We start from the raw sequence: 19,828 nt of genomic DNA, 5'->3' as shown, positions 1-19,828 counted from the left end.
AATAAAAAAACATTACCAATAAAAAATTCAAGTGTTTTCTTTTAATTTATTTAACGCTAATAAAGTAATTCATTAACATTAAAAGAAGCGTAAAAAAAAATAATTCATTACAATTTTATCAATTCATTAGTATTTTAGGTTATAATATTAATATTATAAATTATTTATTATTAATTTAATTTTACATCTAAGATAAAAAGTAAGTGGAAAAACTTCAACTCGTCAACTATCATATCTGTGGAATGTTTATCTTACTAAATATGTATTCAGTCTCCTAATTAACAATGTATTAGAAACACAAATTTATTCTACTGTAATAATTTAATATTAGGAATTTATAATGTATGAGATATAACAGTAACCTTTCAGGTAATTTTCTTAAAAAAAGAAAATAGATTGTTGTAATAGCTTTGTAATTATTTACACTTAAAAACAAATAATAATATTAATTTCTAATATCATTAATACTTTATAAATAAGCTTTATCAGGAAATGAATATCAACAAGTTTAGGTACTTTGGCCATGAACAAATATGCTTTTTGATAAGTGATGTTGAAATACATTTTTAAAAATGTTATTTTAGAAATAAGCTGATTCTATCTACCAGTCACATATTATTTAGTTGAAAATCCGAATTAAAAATTATATCATGTGCTGATAAACGCTTTAATAATATATATATATATATATATACATATATAGAGTGATTCAGGAGGATAGGGCAACAATTTGACAACTCATTCTAGAGGCTAAAAATAAGAAAAAGTTCATCTAAACATAGGTCCGAAAACGCTTCGTTAGCGAGTTATACAGGGTGAAAGATTTCGCCCGAGTTTCAGTTCCTCCGGGTAAATTAAGGCTTTCTGAAATTCTGGGAAGGTCAATTAAGGAGCAAATTCAATTGTTTCTTATGGTTTTTGAGCTGGGAAATCGAAAAAAAATAGATACCAGAACTGTATCTCTCTTAGTTTTTATGATATCTCATGTAAAACGCCAAAAATAGGGTCAAAAACACATTTTTACGTTTGACATAAAATAACGTTGTTAAATTGACATTCAAGCTGAAATTAGTCAACCAAGGAAGACGATTAAGGAAGGCCCCAGGCTTTGACTTAGTGACGCACAAAATGCTTGTCATGCTACCCCTTAAGGGGATCGAGTACATCAGGAATTTGTTTAAAGCTGTTCTGCGGACGTCTTACTTCCCAGTGGAAGTAAGGTGTCGCAGGTGGGGCAGATTTTAAAGCCAGGGAATCATTGGCTGCTACGGAGGAACTCAGGCCTCACGTTATCAAACAAGATCTTAATTTACAAGACTATCCTGCGCCCAATCTGGACGTACAGTGTGGAATTGTAGGGAACGGCTAGTACTAGTAATGTGGAAATTATACAACGATTTCAGAACAAAGTAGCGAGGGTAATTACCTAAGCCCGTGGTTCAGGTGGAATGATGAGATTCAGGATTTTCTAGAGCTCCCATCGGTTCGTGAGATTGCACAACAGCGCAATGTCAAATACCCGCAGAGGCTTGAGAATCATGTAAACCACTTTGCAATTAATCTACTCGATAACAGCAGAGACGTCCGACGATTAAAACGAGCGCAAGTACTCGACTTGGGGCTGCGTAACAATTTGGAATGTAACATCGTCAAGCTTAGTGGTGTCGTATCTAATTTCTTGTTACTTCTCTTTCTTTTTCTTTTTTATTTGTTATTAATGTTTGTTTTGTGGACTATATGGTGCTGAAATTAATGGTTTGTGATTTATGACTGAGCTTGAAATTTCTTATTTGACTTTAAGTTTGCTTGCAACTGTTTATTGTGTTTTATTTATTTTGGGGTTCCTTAAGGAACTTCTTATCACGTGTTTTTGTCAGGAAACTTACTTATGGCTCCGCAGGAGAGCCTATTGTAATTATAATTATTGAAAAAAAAAATTCAAGAAATAATTATTATGATAATATTATCTGACTGAAAATAGTTCCTTTGTATTAAATCAACTTTAAAAAAGTAAAGAATGATGATTTAATGGAAAAATTTACATTGTGAAACTTTAGGTGGACATTTAAAAAACATATCTTTCATATACATATTTTTTGTTTTTGTCTAATTTTTCCATTTTTAAATAGACTAATTTTATTTATTTAAATAAAATTTATTTTAAGGTTATATTTTTTTATTATTTAATAAAACTAATATATTTTTGCGTTGGTTTTTTTTTAATAAAATAATTTGTTATATTACAAAATGTAATAAATTGAGGACTTATTATTTTTCAATGCATAATAATAAATTATTTCTTTTATTTTTGTATGAATATTTTTCATATTTTGCCTTTTATAAATTTAGATTTTCTTCTGCTGCAACCGACTTCTTTCTACTTTATGAAAGTAATAGTTTCCATAAATTAAATTATTTTTATGAAGTTTTTATTTTTAAAAGATAATTTTTGATTTTATTTCAGTGTATAATACGATTTTATATTTTACAAAAAATTTTGATAATGTACTGTTGTTAAAGTCAGATGCATTTAACGGAAAAGTAAATAAATAAAACTGTGAACTATATAAGAAGTTACTAATAAATATATCTTAACGTAACTAAACGTCTAACGAACACATAAATAAATCTATCTATTTCGGTCAGCGGTACGGAAATTTTAGATTTCAAACTATTGCTTACTTTTGAAAATAGCACGATAATAAAAATTACTTTTCTATTTTTACAATAAGGAAAATTTATATAACGTAAAGTTTTGTTCACGTAAAATATTATAAATAACTTAGTTATAAAAAAACTTAAAGTAAATAGAAAAACTTTTATAACCAATGAAAATTTAAGGTGAAATGTATATTTTCTAGTTATTTGCATTTTATAACAACTAATATCATCGATTACGTTATTAAACTGTTATCTAAATAGTAGATATAACACTTATTATATTGTGATACGTGAAGGTTCTTACATAACGTGTAACTTTCCTACAATTTTAAAATAATGCCTATATGATAACAAGTAATCGAAACAAATTTAGAGAAAATAAAAAATAAAAATACACTACCAAACATGCAGTTAATTATTGTTCTATATATAACATTATTATTGTAATAAAACAACCAAGTGAACCCTCTACAATCGTTTACATTAGTTAGAATCTATAAATGCACCTGTAGGCCTATTTTTTATCACTTAAACACTTAAGGCCTGTGCCTACCTGAAACATAATTGCCAGACTATATATACGTAAAATTTCTTTCTCACCCCATCTTTCTTTCACACACACACACAAGCGCGTACGCATTGAGATCAGTATTTGCGTCTCACATGAACTCCTATCTTGTATTAACTGGGCGTAGGCGATGATTTGGCAATGCTGCTTTCAGTTGAGGGGTTGTGGTTTGTTGATATGACCGCAGCCAACACATATGAAGAATCAAGGCTAACTTTGAATCAAGAATCTAGAATTCAACTCTGAAAAGTACCTCATAGTGGACCACAGTAAATTAGAATCACGATAATCACGTGAAGAATGGTTCCTGACGAAACCTCCTCATTAAAACATAAAAGGTTCAACACCTCATATATAAGAAAAGCACTTGTTCAGATGGTCCAAATTAGGTTCAGTACTTAACCTAGCTCTAGAAATAAATCACAGGAATAAATAATAAAAACAATTTCATCAATAACAATGAATGAAAACAACGCTATAGATAAAACAAATACTTTTCGGTATATAGAAACAGCTAAATTCGTAGAATATCAAACTGACGTTCACTACACAGTGACAGAATCATCCTTAGTTCCCACTGCTAGGTTCCTTTTCCAGGTCATTACCAGCTCACGGAATCGTTTCAGTCGCCTGATGTCATCGTTATTGTCCATAAGATTTACTGCCAGATAATTTACATATTTGTCTAACTTCGTATTGTACCGCGAACCAATTTGTTGGTTATCCTTGTAAACATAAGGAAACCCTAGATAGTCATGTATTTCTTTACCCCCTAACAAACCACGTCGTTTCTGTTATGATTCTCATTAATTTATTTGGGAATTTTTGAATTATCTTAATATTGCTGTTATTCGTCGTACCCCGTGGCTGGATATCAAATGTCCAGGTTTAAGGATAACTTTGTAGATTAACATTTTATTAGATAACTATAAATGTGAGTTTCTGCTCAGCAGCCATTTAGTTTCTTATGCTTCATGTTAAGCTGTTTACTCTTTTCTACCACGTGACCCTTCCAAGTCAGACGTCGATCCAAGATATGCCAAGATAACGTACCCGATCCATGTGAGAGATGTAGACGCCATTCAGGTGACCCGTGGACAATCACCCCTTTTCACCGTAAATGTCACATGGCTTGATTTGTACTGATGGAACAATAGAGGTACTTGACCAAAAAATTTAAATACTTTTATATCAATCAAGTTATTATCGAACTAGGTGAAAGAAATCAGGATTTTTATTAGAGAATTGTCCATGTAAATGTGAGATGAAATACTCGGAATATATAAAGTAATTGAAGGTGAACTCTGATTGGCTATGCAAACTGTTGGTTAGATACTGTTGTCTAGGCAACCTGTTCCTCAACGTAGAGGACGTCTGCTCAGAGCGCAGAGTGCAAAAAAATAAAATAAATGGATGCTACCTTAAAATAATAGTTTACGCTACAATTAATTAAAGTTTACGTCATAATATACTAATCGAAGATAAAAACATGATCAAATCATAAAAATAAAAGAAGTAATATGAATTTCGGAATAAAAGCGACACGTATAAAAAACGTAATATACCTAAAGTGCAGTTTGAAAGTTTTTTGAAAACGTCGTACACTTTTATAAGAGTGCAAAAATCTGTTTGATTTCGTAAAAAAAAATCCTGCACCCACCTATTTTGTACAAAATTATGAATCTTTTATCCCTACTTAGTTATTACTAAGTTTCTCGGCGTAACCGAAGTTCGATATACGATTTTTTTTACATGTCTAGAAATCTTATAAAAGTACACAAATCAAGAGTATTTTGTAAAAAAAAACAATTCCTTCATATTTTCCATTAAACAAAGACGGAACATTTATGTGCTTCTATTTATATATGTGTTATAATCCGTTATCACAACATTAATTAACTCAATAATAAATTTCTTTGACAATAGAACTCATAAGTGCTGAGGTGTACTGTTTGGAAACTATTGGGTACATCTTGACCTTGAGGGAAAGACGCCCACCATCTGACGGGTGTGATTGCCACGCCGTCTAGCCCTTAGGGGCTTTATCGGAGGTCATCTTGAATATCCTCAAGACATATTTAAGTCTGGTCTCTGTCAAGATGCCACTGAGGCAAATGCCACAAGCGACATTCACATCAGTGTACGTCGCCTAAAATGGACACTAACCCTAAATTGATATCATTTATCAGTCTCAAACTAGACCAAACCGATTGAGTTGCACGACCTACTCGAGAAGAGAATGAACTCAACGCATAACACCGATGAGAACTAGATGCACATGAAACCACAATAATAAAGCACTAATCAAAATAACAAAGTAATAAATCAAAGTAAACTATACTCTAACAAGAAGACAAGTAGCCAATGTAATAAAACTATAACCAAATAACAAAACTATAAAAATATTCAGGCAAGAGAAGAACCTATAAAAATACCAAAACTAGGAAAATCGCGAAGCAAGAAATAGGGAAGCAACTAAGACAACACAAACAACAGAAACACCTCAAGAAGTACGATAACACACGTTAACAAAAACAAAAATATAGAAACTTAACGACACATAAACATGAAGATAATTATGAACAGAAAATTAACGTAAAAAAAAAAACAAAAAAACTTTGAACTGCCCGTACAATCACCTAGATCAGGCATGGCCAACATAAGGCCCGGGAAATATTTTTCAATATTAGCGTTTTCTATAAGCAATTGAATAATGGTAAATATGGAAATTTAAAAAACTTGTCAAGAAGTATTTAATAATCTTCAGCTCAACTTATATTTGTGAACAAACTTTTTCCTTAATGAATATGAATAAAAGTACAAAAAATTCCATAATAAAATTTTGTTTACTTAAATGAATGGTTTTTATTTTTAACAATTTTTAATTTTAATATTTTATTCGGCCCGGTGAAAAAATTTTTTTTCTAATTCGGCCCGGAGACAAAAACTGTTGGCCACGCCTGACCTAAATCTAGGTATCAGTCTTGTTACATAACACCTCCCGTCCCATCTACATGCGGGACATTCATCTGACCTACAGTCATGAGACGCAGGCTTCCCAATACGGGAACATTTAAAACAATTAGGAAGACCACCTTCTTTCGTAATTGGACAATCCTTTGCATAATACCCCTCCTTGCTTCTTACCCTTCCAGTTTAGATCTTTTTTGACCTGATCCCAAAGGGGGAAGATCCTGCTATGTGACGATTCCAGTCGCCAAGGCACTTCCTTCGTATCTTTTCATTCTTTATTTTCTTGTTCAGCCACTGGTAATTACCTTTCAAATAATACTTCAAAGGATGAATGAGGATGATATGTATGAGGGTAAATGAAATGTAGTCTTGCACATTCTCAGTTCGACCATTCCTAAGATGTGTGGTTAATTGAAACCCAACCACCAAAGAACACCGGTATCCACGATCTAGTATTCAAATCCGTGTAAAAATAATTGACTTTACTAGGACTTGAACGCTGGAACTCTCGACTTCCAAATCAGATGATTTGGGAAGATACGTTCACCACTAGACCAACCCGGTGGGTTTACCTCCTCCGTACCTAACCTTGATGTGCTTTACCGGAGGTCATCTTCTGACCTCCAAAGACTGAATAACATCTCAGTTTACAGCTTAGCTTCTATTAGAACGCGACTGATGTAAATGCCATTAATGACATTTCCATCGGTGTGAATTTGTCATCGGCAAGAACACATTTGTCATCGTCAATAAACACAAAACAATACCAAAACCAAACTACTCAAATGAAGGAAATGTAGAAATAAAATATGTAAATTTTGAGCTATAGCACTATCATCGAAATAAAACGAACAATATCAAGTAATAATAGAACAAAAATAAAACTAAAACCTACGGAGCGCCTATCTTTTTGACAAGAGAACGCCCAAGCGGTCCGATCTTTTTTTTTTGACCTCCGAATTAAACGTTTACCTAATCCCAGTTTAATATGGACAGTTTTTTCTCTTAACAAATATCTTTTATAAATGAAAACTTACAAGACAATATATATATATATATATATATATATATATACATGTGTATGTGTGTGTGTACGCACGTGCGCCTTTGTGTGTGTTGTAAATATTCATGGTACACACTCTGCAATAGATTAAGCTTAACAATCGTATTTTATTTTTCTTTTGATTTATGGTGATCAAAGTTAGGGAATTATAATTCAAATGACTTATAATGTCATCATTATTTAATCTTATTTTGATCCATAACGTTTACATATGCTGTAATAATAATTCCCTTTAAAATTCTTCTCACATGTATCATTTTGTAAACACTTTGTATATAATACTAATAAAGGATTTTTATGAATGTAAATTTACAGGCCGCTGCATGTTTTATTTACCGCCTTTTTTATCTTTATCTTTCTCTTTAGTTTTGCCTTCATTTTTTTTTTTTTTACAACACGTATTTTGATCTTATTATGTTAGGATAAATAATATTTGTAATCGCTTATGAAATTACTAATAAAACACCGATTACAAATATGGTAATTGTACCTTTTTATGTAAATCGTTCCCTTTATATACAAAAAAAATACTTCAACCCTGTCTAGTAACACGATATTTATGATTGTTAAAGATTTTTTCTTTTCTTTTTTTTAATTTGAATTGTGCTAGTATTTATGATTGTCCATCTTTAAAGCATGTTTATAGATCCCAATTTAACATAAATATATTCATGTTATTATGTTTATTTATACACGTATGCTCTAATCTTTTTTCCTGTTTAAACTGTTGTCTCGTTCTTATAATAGGCAATATATATTTCGTTATCATGTTATCAGAATGTTTATGAGGATTGAAATGTTACAGAGTAAATTAGTGTAATATAATAATATGTTTATTATAAACTATAATTTTGTAATATATAGAAACAGGTGTATGCGCGCGCTCACGATTGTATCCCTAAGTGTATTTATAAAATGATAATAATATACGTAGTTTATGTTATTAGAGAGGGAGGAAGAAATTTTTAGTGAATAAGGATCCTCATTTTAATTTTTGATTTAAAAAAAAGGGATATGTTTTTTTTTTCTCTTTCTTCCTTGGGGTAAATATTTCGTTTTATGTTGTAACTTATATGAACTTGATTAATAATTATTCTACACCAAAATTTGTCTAGAATCTCCGAACAAAAATATTTTTGTTTTGTTTTTTTTTAACTTTTTGTCAACTTACACAACCGACTTTAGTAAAACAAACAATATATGGTATCGGGTAGTCAATTCTTTCCATATTTTTTATTTTATTTACATTTAAGAGTTACACTAAACTAACTTAATCAGTTTCGATGATTATTATTATTATTATTTGTTTTTTTAAAGACAAGTAGTCCAAAGTATTTCTTTTTTTTGTCTTCAGTCATTTGACTGGTTTGATGCAGCTCTCCTAGATTCCCAATCTAGTGCTAGTCGTTTCATTTCAGTATACCCTCTACATCCTACATCCCTAACAATTTGTTTTACATATTCCAAACGTGGCCTGCCTACACAATTTTTTTCCTTCTACCTGTCCTTCCAATATTAAAGCGACTATTCCAGGATGCCTTAATATGTGGCCTATAAGTCTGTCTCTTCTTTTAACTATATTTTTCCAAATGCTTTTTTCTTCATCTATTTATCGCAATACCTCTTCATTTGTCACTTTATCCATCCATCTGATTTTTAACATTCTCCTATAGCACCACATTTCAAAGGTTTCTAATCTTTTCTTCTGAGATACTCCGAAGTACCCGAGAGTATATTGTCCGAAGTATATTTAGATAAATTAAAAGAAAGATATTTTAAATGAAAAATAAAATCTATAAAGAAAACGTAAACATATTTTAAATTTTGTATTTGTCATTATTATTTATATACAAATAGACTGGTAATAAATAATATCCTAAAACTTATGGATGTTGATACAATGTTTGGCGAGTTATTACTAGTTACTCGTCGTGCTGTTTTTCATACCCACATCGTTTATTTTCTTTTATCATCCCAATAATTTTCATCTTTTTTTCTTTTTCTGTTTAGCCTCCAGAACCACCGTAAGGTATTATTTCAGAGGATGAATGAGGATGATATGTCTGAATGTAAATGTAGTGTAGTCCTGCATAGTTTCAGGTCGACCGTTTCTGAGATGTGTAGTTAATTGAAGCCCAACCACCATATAACACCGGTATCCACGATCTAGTATTCAAACCTGTATCAATGCCTTTACTAGGATTTGAACCTTAGAACCCTCGACTTTGAAATCAGCTGATTTGCGATGAAGAGTTCACCATTAGATCAACCCGGTGGGTCAATAATTTTCATTTAAACCTATTTTTCTGTCGCCTCCCTAACATCAATTTTCCACCGCATAACATGTCTCCGACCCCAATTTCTTTTCAGCAGAACCCATTTGAACATTTATTACGGCTGGCTGAAATTTATAATGTACATTTGCTCATGACTCACATAAGAAAACAGATAATTAAATGAAACAAATATAATATAAAAGAAAATTTTATTACAAAAAAACTTAAATTTATTTTTTTTATATAGTCTAAATTAACAGTTTTACATTTCTTCCAACGTTAAACCAGTTTTCTCATTCTTTCAATGTATCTTTACTTAAGCCATGACCTCACTGCATCTTTCAATATTCTTCCGTGATTAAATGAGACCGTTAATATTACTGTTTAATCGTGAAAGAAGTGAAAATTGCAGGACGCCATATCTTGAGGCAATGGAGGGTATGAATTAGGTTAAAATTTCAACTTTACAATAGCCTCGGCTTTTTTACGTGACCGAGGATTATTGACTTGGAAAATTATCGGCTCTGTGGATTTTCGAATATGACACACACTTCTAAAGTGGTTTACCGTATTTGTGTATCGCAAAGAGTTTACAGTACCCGGCTTCCCGTTAGACAATTATGTACACGTGTTTGGAATCCTAGAACACATTAGAACATGGTTGTACTTTAAAATTTTTTGATTGGAACGAGCCATAGTACCGGTATTCCATAACGTGCAGTTTTTCTTTTTGGTCGTTATGATGTACCCAAGTTTTGCCTCCCGTCCCAGTATTTGATGAAAGTCTCCACCCTCGTCAATCACTGCACGTTTTTTTAGAGACGTTAACGTAGTAGACGTACTCGACTCCGTATCAGTGGCTGTTGACAAAAAATGAGAGGGTTTAGGTTAACGAGTTTTTGAAGGTGAATAATAAAAAAGTAAAACTACAGGATGACACTATTTATCGATCTGTGTGGCGTTTTATTCTCCCGTTATATTTCAGAGTGCATTACGTTTCAGCCGTCCCTCGCATCAACTACGTATATCCATCATCCTTCACAAGTGGACGAACTGTTTTATTCTTTTTCATTCAATAATCTCTACTATATTCCATATTTCACTTGCCCTTCTTACAATATATTCTTTCCTTACATTATATAATCAGAAAACAAAATAATCTCTCAAGATATCCATTTGGGTAGCTAAGACATTCTTTAAATTTCTTGAGTGGATAAAGTGATAAACAAAGAGATGTTTCGCTAAATTGATGAAGAAAGAAGCATTTCAAAAATATAATTAAAAGAAGAGACAGACTTATAGGCCACATATTACGGCATCCTGGAATAGTCGCTTTAATGTTGGAGGGACATGTAGGTGGGAAAAATTGTGCAGGCAGACAACGTTTGGAATATGTAAAACAAATTGTTAGGGATGTAGGATGTAGGGGGTATACCGAAATGAAACGTCTGACACTACTAGGGAATCTTGGAAAACAGCATCAACCAAATGACTGAAGACAAAAAAAAAAGTTACTTTCCATGTCTCTGCACTGTATCAGCACACTTTTTGAATTGCATTCACAATTTTTTATTCATTTTTTTTTTATTTTCATTCCGAATCTCTTTAGACCATACAATTGAATTTAACTTCTATCTAAACTTTCTCCCTTGTGTATTAGTATTCTCTATTTATTTTTGGTTATCATCTTCCGTATTTTATGTGTATATCACTCCTAAATACTTATATTCGTAGTATTCATTGATTATTTTTTAAATTGTAATGGTAAATTTTGTTCCTCTATCGGTAAATACATTGTTTTAGCAAAATTTATAAACACGAATTCTTGGGCATTCAAAATTGTTTATGGTTAAAATTTAAGAAAATTATTTGGGAAACTTAGGCTAAAAAATAAGTATATTTATTTCCTAATTATAGTCTATATTCGCTCTCGCTTCATAGCTGTCTATGAATGTTGCTTCTCAGAATTCCTTTTTTATATTTTTATAAAGACTCACTCCTATCTCCGTGACGGAGTGGTAGCGTCTCGACCTTTCATCGGGAAATCCTGGATTCGAATCCCGGTCAGGTATGGCATTTTTCATATAAAATTCCATTTTCATATCCCACGCACAAGCTAAAAGCTTATATGGTGATATCATCAAGGCAAAAAAGTTGGAGGATTCTTTATTATTGTGGTTTTTTTTTTGCAAGGTGTTTTTTTCACATGGGCTGCCGTACGATTATCCAAATTTTAAATATAAAAAAAAAAATATTTTTCATTTATATTTTACTTTTTTTTAAATATACAAGGAATTAATAATGAGTAAAATTGATTGTTTTACTTTTCCATCGAGTCAAAATTTAATGAAGAAATAAAAAAGGTTATATTTTTTAAAATTTTTAATGGAGTATTTTGAAATCAATTATTGATTTTAAATATTAACTGCCTAAAAAAAAAATTAGAAATAGCTTTTCTTCATTATTTTATTTTTTAATCATTAATTTAAACGACCATTTTTATAAATGAAAACGACTGTTAAGTAAGTTTTAAGTTGGCATCTTCATGACGCGAACCGTTGCGTCTCAACCTTTTATCTGGAAGTTCCAGGTTCCGGGTACGAATCCCTGTCGGGCATGGCATTTTCACACGCTACAAACTTGCCTTTCTTCTCATCGCCTGAAGCAACCGGTGGTTCCGGAGGCTAAAAATAAAATTATTACTATCAATGACCGACTACTGTGAAACTTATGACTTGCGCATGTTCAGTTTGCTAAAAAATATGTTGTTACACTTCGACCAAATGATAAATATTGATTTTTCAAGCGTAAAAACAGGGATTTTGTATTCAATTGACTTTAATACGAACCGAAACCATTAGGTGCTAATTACGTAGTCCATTTAAAATTATGTTTAGTACCAAAATGAATTATTTTATTACGTATCATTCAGCTCCAAAGCAATTTTAAACCCAATTATTTATAATCAGTTTATATTTTACTAAAATCTTTATTAAAGCACAATTTTGGGAATTGTCTTAGGAATACAACATGTAAGTTTAGTTAGAACCAACTACAATTGTGATTTTTATCTGTTTTTACTTCTTTGTACGAAGTAAAGAAAGTTTTGTGATTACGAAAAATTTCGGTTTTCATATTTTAACGGAAATATCCATTTTGACCATCCCGAATCCATTTTCGGCATGACATCTTTACGTACGTATGTATCTCGCATAACTCATAAACGATTAGTCGTAGGATATTAAAAGTTAGGATTTAGGATTGTTGTAACATTTTGTTGTGCACCTTCCCTTTTGATTACAATCGACTGATGAAAAATGTCCAAAAAAGCCCAAAATTCATAGAATTGGATTTTTTCTTAACTGCAGTAGTAAGCCATCATTGAGAGCTTTTCAACGCTATATCATAAGTGGTACTTATTTTCATTGGTTCCAGAGTTTTATCTCAATAAAATTTTAATTAATGAAATATTTAAATTTTACAAGGGAAGACACATCGGTTCGAATCCGACTTCATCTCTTTTTTTTTAACTTTTTGTTTTTTAATTTAAATAGATTGTTTTATTAATAAATTATTAACCTATAATTGTAAAAAAAGAACTTTACAATAAATAATAATTTAGTAATATTAATTTTAAAAAAAAATGGAAAAATATCAGAAGTTATTAATGAAATAAAATGTTATATACTTTTTATTTAAAAAAAAAAGTATATAATTTAGTAGGCGTTCAAGGAAGTACGTGCTGTTCACATTAGATTTTTTTAGATATTACAACAATCGAAGTATTTTTCATAGAATTCCCATATATATGTGAACAATTTTGTATTTATTACGCAATACACAGAACTGGAAACATTTTTATATTATAATTTACTTTTTCTCTTTATTCTGTACATAGTTTTTGTCTTTACGTATGAAAAGTAATAATAACTATTAATAATTATATTTTACTTTTATTTTATTTTTTATATAAGAAGGGACGATTAATTTCCATATCTAATTATTTATTTTTTAGTTGCATTTTGTATTTCAATTTTTGTATGTTACTTTATTAGGCACTTTAGGAAAAGATATGTATAATGTATTTTTTCCTTAATATAATTGTTTTATCGAGTGATTAATTTTTATTATCATTTTAGTACTAACAATCATCAAATACTTCTTTGTATATAAATGTTTTTTATACATAGCAAAATACATACAAGTTTTTTTTTTTTTACTTTTACGTTACAAAGATAGGATACTTACGCGTTCTAAAGTATTTATCCCAATTTATGTTACTATCGTATATTTCTATTTTCTGGACAAAAGGTGTATATTGCTTACCACGTAGGCTACATGTAACTTTTGTTATAGAAGCATGTAAGGAAGATTTATTTCTTGAGTAGCTTATTTTTATTTAACTTTACCAGTATACTTATAATAATTTCTGTTTATTTTCATTTTTATTTTATGAAAATTTAAAGTTTAGATTCTTTCGTATTTATGAGATAAATATATATGTTTTATTATTATTATTTCTTTCCATATTAGTCACTTTTATTTTGATTCAAATATTAACAATTAAAGTTATTTTGTAGTAATTTAACAATTTTTCTTAAAAACAAGATTGTTTAAAATTAATTAATTCATGTATATCAAACGCTCACGGTGATCATTACATTTACTAATCGATAACAACCAGAAAGAACTTTTTCCACTTCCAACTCTGACCACTGCAGGGAATTAAAATCGTGCCTTTCTGAAAACATTTAACTGCAACCTATAATTATCGATGAAATACATGGATAAAAAGTATTTTCTTGCTAGCTTTGTAATATATAAACTGTTTATAAAATAATTATTATTTTCAAAGAACGAAAAGCTTTTGTTATGTGTTGAGTGTTGTATTTAAAAATATATAATATAAATATTTAAAAGGTAGAAATATATCTTCCCTAATAATTAATATATTTCATAGACTACTCATTATATAAAATATATTTAGTTGAAAAGAATTAAAAAAAACATATTTTAAATGTCTCGTTAATAATTAAAACATTTGTTAATTCTATTAATACATAATTATTTATAACGTATAAGATTGTTCGTTTAAACAAAGTCCGTGTATTTATGTTAAATACCATAACTAAAAAGACGAAGATAAGATAACCTGGAAAGAACAATACAAGTCCACCTTTGAAAGAATTATAACCATTACAAAAGGCTATAACTCTTTTTAATTATATGGCTAATTATAGCTACTTCAGTCTTATTAAGGAAAATTAGATGTCATGTTGCTTTCTTTATTTAGCCAACAAACGCCGTTAAATATCGCCATGACAACCTTACTGAAACACAGCAGATTTTAAGCTCTATAAGTAATCCATTCACACAGATATTTGCTGTATAGTGAACATAATTATTTTCAGGAAAAAAAAACAAATTTGATGAATAATCTCTTTCACCTCAGTAACTCTTGACATATGTCTAAAACATTGAAACATAAAAAGCATGTGTCTGAATTTAGATATTTATGAGTAACAATAATATCTAACTTAGGGATAAGCTCCATATTAAGAATATAGTGAAAAATGGCAAAGTTATAATAAAAGATTGAATTCAGTGTTGTGGATTAACCAAATATCTAAGAATACAAAACACCTCACTTTTAAAACATTAGTTGAAAGTGGGATCACATATGAATCGGAGATCTGGATTTAAAATATGCAGTAAAACAGAGGTTGTCGGTGGCGGAAATGATTTACGGTCAAAGATTTTGTTCGTTAACCTCTAGAAATAGAGTTCGGACTGAGAGAGTCATGGTGATTATATGTGTAAAAAAATCACTAACACAGAGTATTACGGCTAAGAAACTGATGAACGGCCGCATCAGATGATGTATGGATCCCGAGGGGCTGCCATGCCAGATTTGGGAACGGCGATCACTAACTAGAAGAAAGAGGTGACGTCGATGACGGGAGTGGAATCCTGAAGTAGCGGAGGCGATTTGGCAGTTTGGTTTGATGAATAAAATGGCTCATAAAAGGAGGTTTGGAAAGTAGAGTGCAGGAAATAGCTGTAAGTACTGTACAAACTGCTATAAATATATATATATTTTTTTGGTCTTCAGTCATTTGACTGGTTTGATGCAGCTCTCCAAGATTCCCTATCTAGAGCTAGTTGTTTCATTTAGGTATACCTCCTACATCCTACATCCCTAACAATTTGTTTTACATATTCCAAACATTGCCTGCCTACACAATTGGTTCCTTCTACCTGTTCCTCTGTTCCTCCAATATTAAAGCGACTATTCCAGGATGCCTTAATATGTGGCCTATAAGTCTGTCTCTTCTTTCAGCTACATTTTTCTAAATGCTTCTTTCTTCATCTATTTGCCGCAACACCTCTTCATTTGACACTTTATCCACCCATCTGATTTTTAACATTACCCTATACACCGCATTTCAAAAGCTTCTAATATTTTCTTCTCAGATACTTCGATCGTCCGAGTTTCATTTCCATATAAAGCGACACTCCAAACATATACTTTCAAAAATCTTTTCCTGACATTTAAATTTTTATATATAATTAAACAAAAATAAAGTTTTAATGTATATAAGGTAAAAATATTCCTTAGTTAAATAAAATATATATTAGAACATAATTTAAATTCAGTATAACCTAATGGTCTAGAATTAACTAGTAATACATAAATACCATGTTAATAGAAGATTGCAAAAGTAAAAAAGAAATAAACACAAAAATAAGAATGGCTAAGAAATCATTTAAGAGGATGTTACTGTTCTTATGTAACAAGGTGAAGTTAGAGATAAAGAAAATTCACGTAGATTGTTATATTCGGAGTTTAAACCTGTGTTAATATGAAGAAACATGGGTACTAAGAAAAAGTGAAAAAGAAATTCTGAAGGTATTTGAAATTTTGAAATGGAGAATACTGAAGACTAAACGGAGAGAACTATGAAAAACGATGAAGTAAAGAGGGGAATGAACTAGATAAAACCTTAATGAAAAAAAGTAGATTTTTGACCATTTAAAAGGAAATGGAATCTATCACAGATTTACAATTTCTGCTGGAAGTAAAGGAAAATGAAAATGAATATGATGAAAGGACCTCCTCAAGGTAGATAACTTTTTAACGATGATGACGATAGTTTTGCACTAATTCTAGCTAAGCTATGATACCTTAGAGAATTTTTTTTTAATATGCAGACATTCGTTTATTCTCCTATCGTTTCCATTGCCATTTAAGTTATTGATAGCAAATCGTGACGATCCAGTATGTGATATTTAAGGGATTATAAGGACATATAGTAGTAATGAATTAATACAGCCTTATCCGTTACATCGTACATTTAACTAAGTATATAATACCATACTTAGGCTTAAAATTCGGGCAATCTCCGTTTTAGTAGCTTTCTGAAAAAATAACAAACCTAGTAAAAATGATTTCTATAGTTCGGTATTTTTTCTCTTCACTTGGTTATAAAGTTTCTAAAACTTCTTCGAAGTATCATTTAAAAATCTATAACCTAATATTCCCAAAAATAAGTTTGTTTCAGATTCTACACCACTCAGTTGTTCAAAAATTACACACAGTGTAGTCAATTGTATTGTATTCGGTTTTGAACGCAAACTTTACAACATGAGAGCGTTTGTGGACTTCAGTAAAACGTTTACCCGCGTTTGATTATTTTCAATATTATTATGTTTATTGAACCTAAAAATGTTTGTAAACGTTTTGATTTTCATTAATATTCATTCATTCATAGAGATTATTTGTACTTGGTACAAACCTAGAAAAAACATAAAACAATTTTTACAGTGAATTTAGAACTGTCATTCGTTTTATACATATAAAATACATTTTTATTTCAAAATCAACAAAAATATTTTCGTACAATATATAATAAAGTTTTTGTATGATAAACACATTATCAAAAAATCAAAGAAAATATAGTAAAACAGTAATAAGTCACTGAGATTAATCAAAATTTTCCCTTTTTATGTTTTACGTAAGCCTTAAAGTAATAAAATATAATAATTTATATTTATGTTAGTTTCTATATTATTAACTACATTATCCTTATATAGTTACGCTAAATTTCAGTATAGTAAAGTTTTTAGAGTAACTTCAGTTAATTATGAAGTTGATGAATTTATGACCTACTTTTATTCTAATAAATTGCATATACGGTTAAAGTGGATAATAAAAATAACCAAATTTTTAGACTTTAAATTATTTTACAGTCTGATGTATCATACTCTTTTTATATGTTCGTAACTGATGACGACGACTTTGACGTATTTTAAAACTGTTCCTACTGTTAAAACATTAATCAAATCTTTTATTGAAGTTAAAATAATAAATGAAAGAAATTTTTATATCAGCAGTTTTAAATTCTCTACCTTTTGATGTAAAATATAGAATCTTTATATTTTAGTAAATTTATTATAAATAAAACTGTTTTTAACAAAACGATACTGATTTCAAAACAAAGGACACAAAGGTAAACAAAAATTTCTGTAAATAAAACGATACTGATATCAAAAAAATAAACACTACATTTCTATTAACAAAATCTGTTATTAATTTCAAATTTTCTTTAAAAAAATACATGTTAAATATATGTAATAATCAAAAGATATACAGTAATAGATAAAAACAATGTTTAAGCGTTCCATATAGTAAGCAAAAAAAAAAGAAAAATTTCATTTATTACACAACGAATAATCATAAGAATTGTATTATTTCTGTAAATGTAATATGTATTACATATAAATGAAATCGGGCCGGTAAGAGTTTTGTAACAAATTTTTATTTTTATTTTCTTATATGGAACGCTTAAACATTATTTATTATCTATTATTGTGTATCTATTATCTATTACATATATTTAAAATGTATTTTTTTTAAAGATAATTCTAAATTAATGCAGATTTTGATAATAGAAATGTAGTGTCTATTTTTTTTTGATATCAGTATCGTTTTGTTAAAAACAGTTTTATTTATATTACAGAAATTTTTGTTTTTTGAGGAAGGAACAATATCTACGAGACTCTTATCGTACGGTTTACAATTTCTTTGTAATTTTTTTTTGGATATCATTGCGTTTTGTTAGATTATTCCTTTTTTTTATGAATAACTGATTGTTATCTTATGGATTTATTATTAAAATTGATTGCCTTAGAACAAAAAAAAATTGAATTTCACTTTTTTTTTGTTGATAGTCATATCATTCATTCATTCATTCCACACCATATTTTTCCTTTTTTTATAAAACTAGTATAATGACTTTTACGAATAAAAAATCCGTGATGATTGAAACCATTGCACTTATTTTGTAAGTGTAACCCTCGTTTTTTATCGTTAAATTCAATTTTACCAATAGAATTTATTTCTGTTTTATTTATTCCTTTTTTAATAAAACTAATAATCTCTTATAAAGTAATACTATTATACTTTTTTTAAAGAAGTGATCGGAATTTAAAAAAATTGTTTCATCTCAGTAATTTCATTTACAAAACAGTATTTACTATTAAAACAAGCTGTAGTATATTTTCTTTTAAATTTTATTATTTCAAGTACTTTATCAAGTTTTTTTATGCTACCTAGTATCAAGCACTGCTGTCTAGCGGCTCGTAAAAGTACATTAAATAAAATGAATAAAAACACATATTTTTTTGAGTCCCGCGGTTCATCAAATCGGAAAAAACCTTATCTAACAAAATTCGAATTAGTTTTTGAAAGTATTCTTTATTACTAATCTAACTGAACTGAAATATAATGTTTTCACGCTTAGTTTTTCTCCATTTTCATTTCACTGTTAGCTTAAATCATGTTTAACTGAAATGTAATTTGTTGACTTCGTCGCCTCTTACCGACAAAGTTCTAACAAACTCTGTGATAATAATTTTACTCAATACCATTATTTTCGAGAAATACTGTTATTAATTACATTATGTAACTGTAACTTTAAACTTACAATATCAAAAACTGCTTACGTGGAAACATTTTAAAATAAACTAGAGTGGTTCAGTAATTAGAGATACAAATAATAATTACAGAAAAACTATTTAATTGAAACTGTGTGACATTCAAATTGGTATCCCTGACACAGAAAATATCAGGTGTTTGAAAACAATTAACATTATTATAACTCCTTTTGTTTCTTTTAAAGTATCGGCTCCGTTTAAAAAGTATACCGTGGAAGAACAGCATACTGTGATAAGATTTTTATTTTCAGTAGATGTAAGTCATGTCGGATATTATAATTGTACGATCAA

General features: G+C 29.5%; 1 protein-coding gene across 2 annotated transcripts in view; it reads left to right on the top strand.

The window, feature by feature from the left end:
• The window catches only part of Mp (collagen XV/XVIII-type protein multiplexin), a 1,718,393-nt gene that overhangs the window by 1,095,891 nt on the left and 602,674 nt on the right, over positions 1-19,828 (top strand). The window lies entirely within an intron of this gene.

The sequence above is a fragment of the Lycorma delicatula genome, chromosome 6 (assembly GCF_047948215.1).
Source record: "Lycorma delicatula isolate Av1 chromosome 6, ASM4794821v1, whole genome shotgun sequence".
NCBI lineage: Eukaryota > Metazoa > Arthropoda > Insecta > Hemiptera > Fulgoridae > Lycorma > Lycorma delicatula.
Note: the sequence above shows the minus strand (reverse complement) of the source record. Positions and strands in the feature narration are given on the sequence as shown.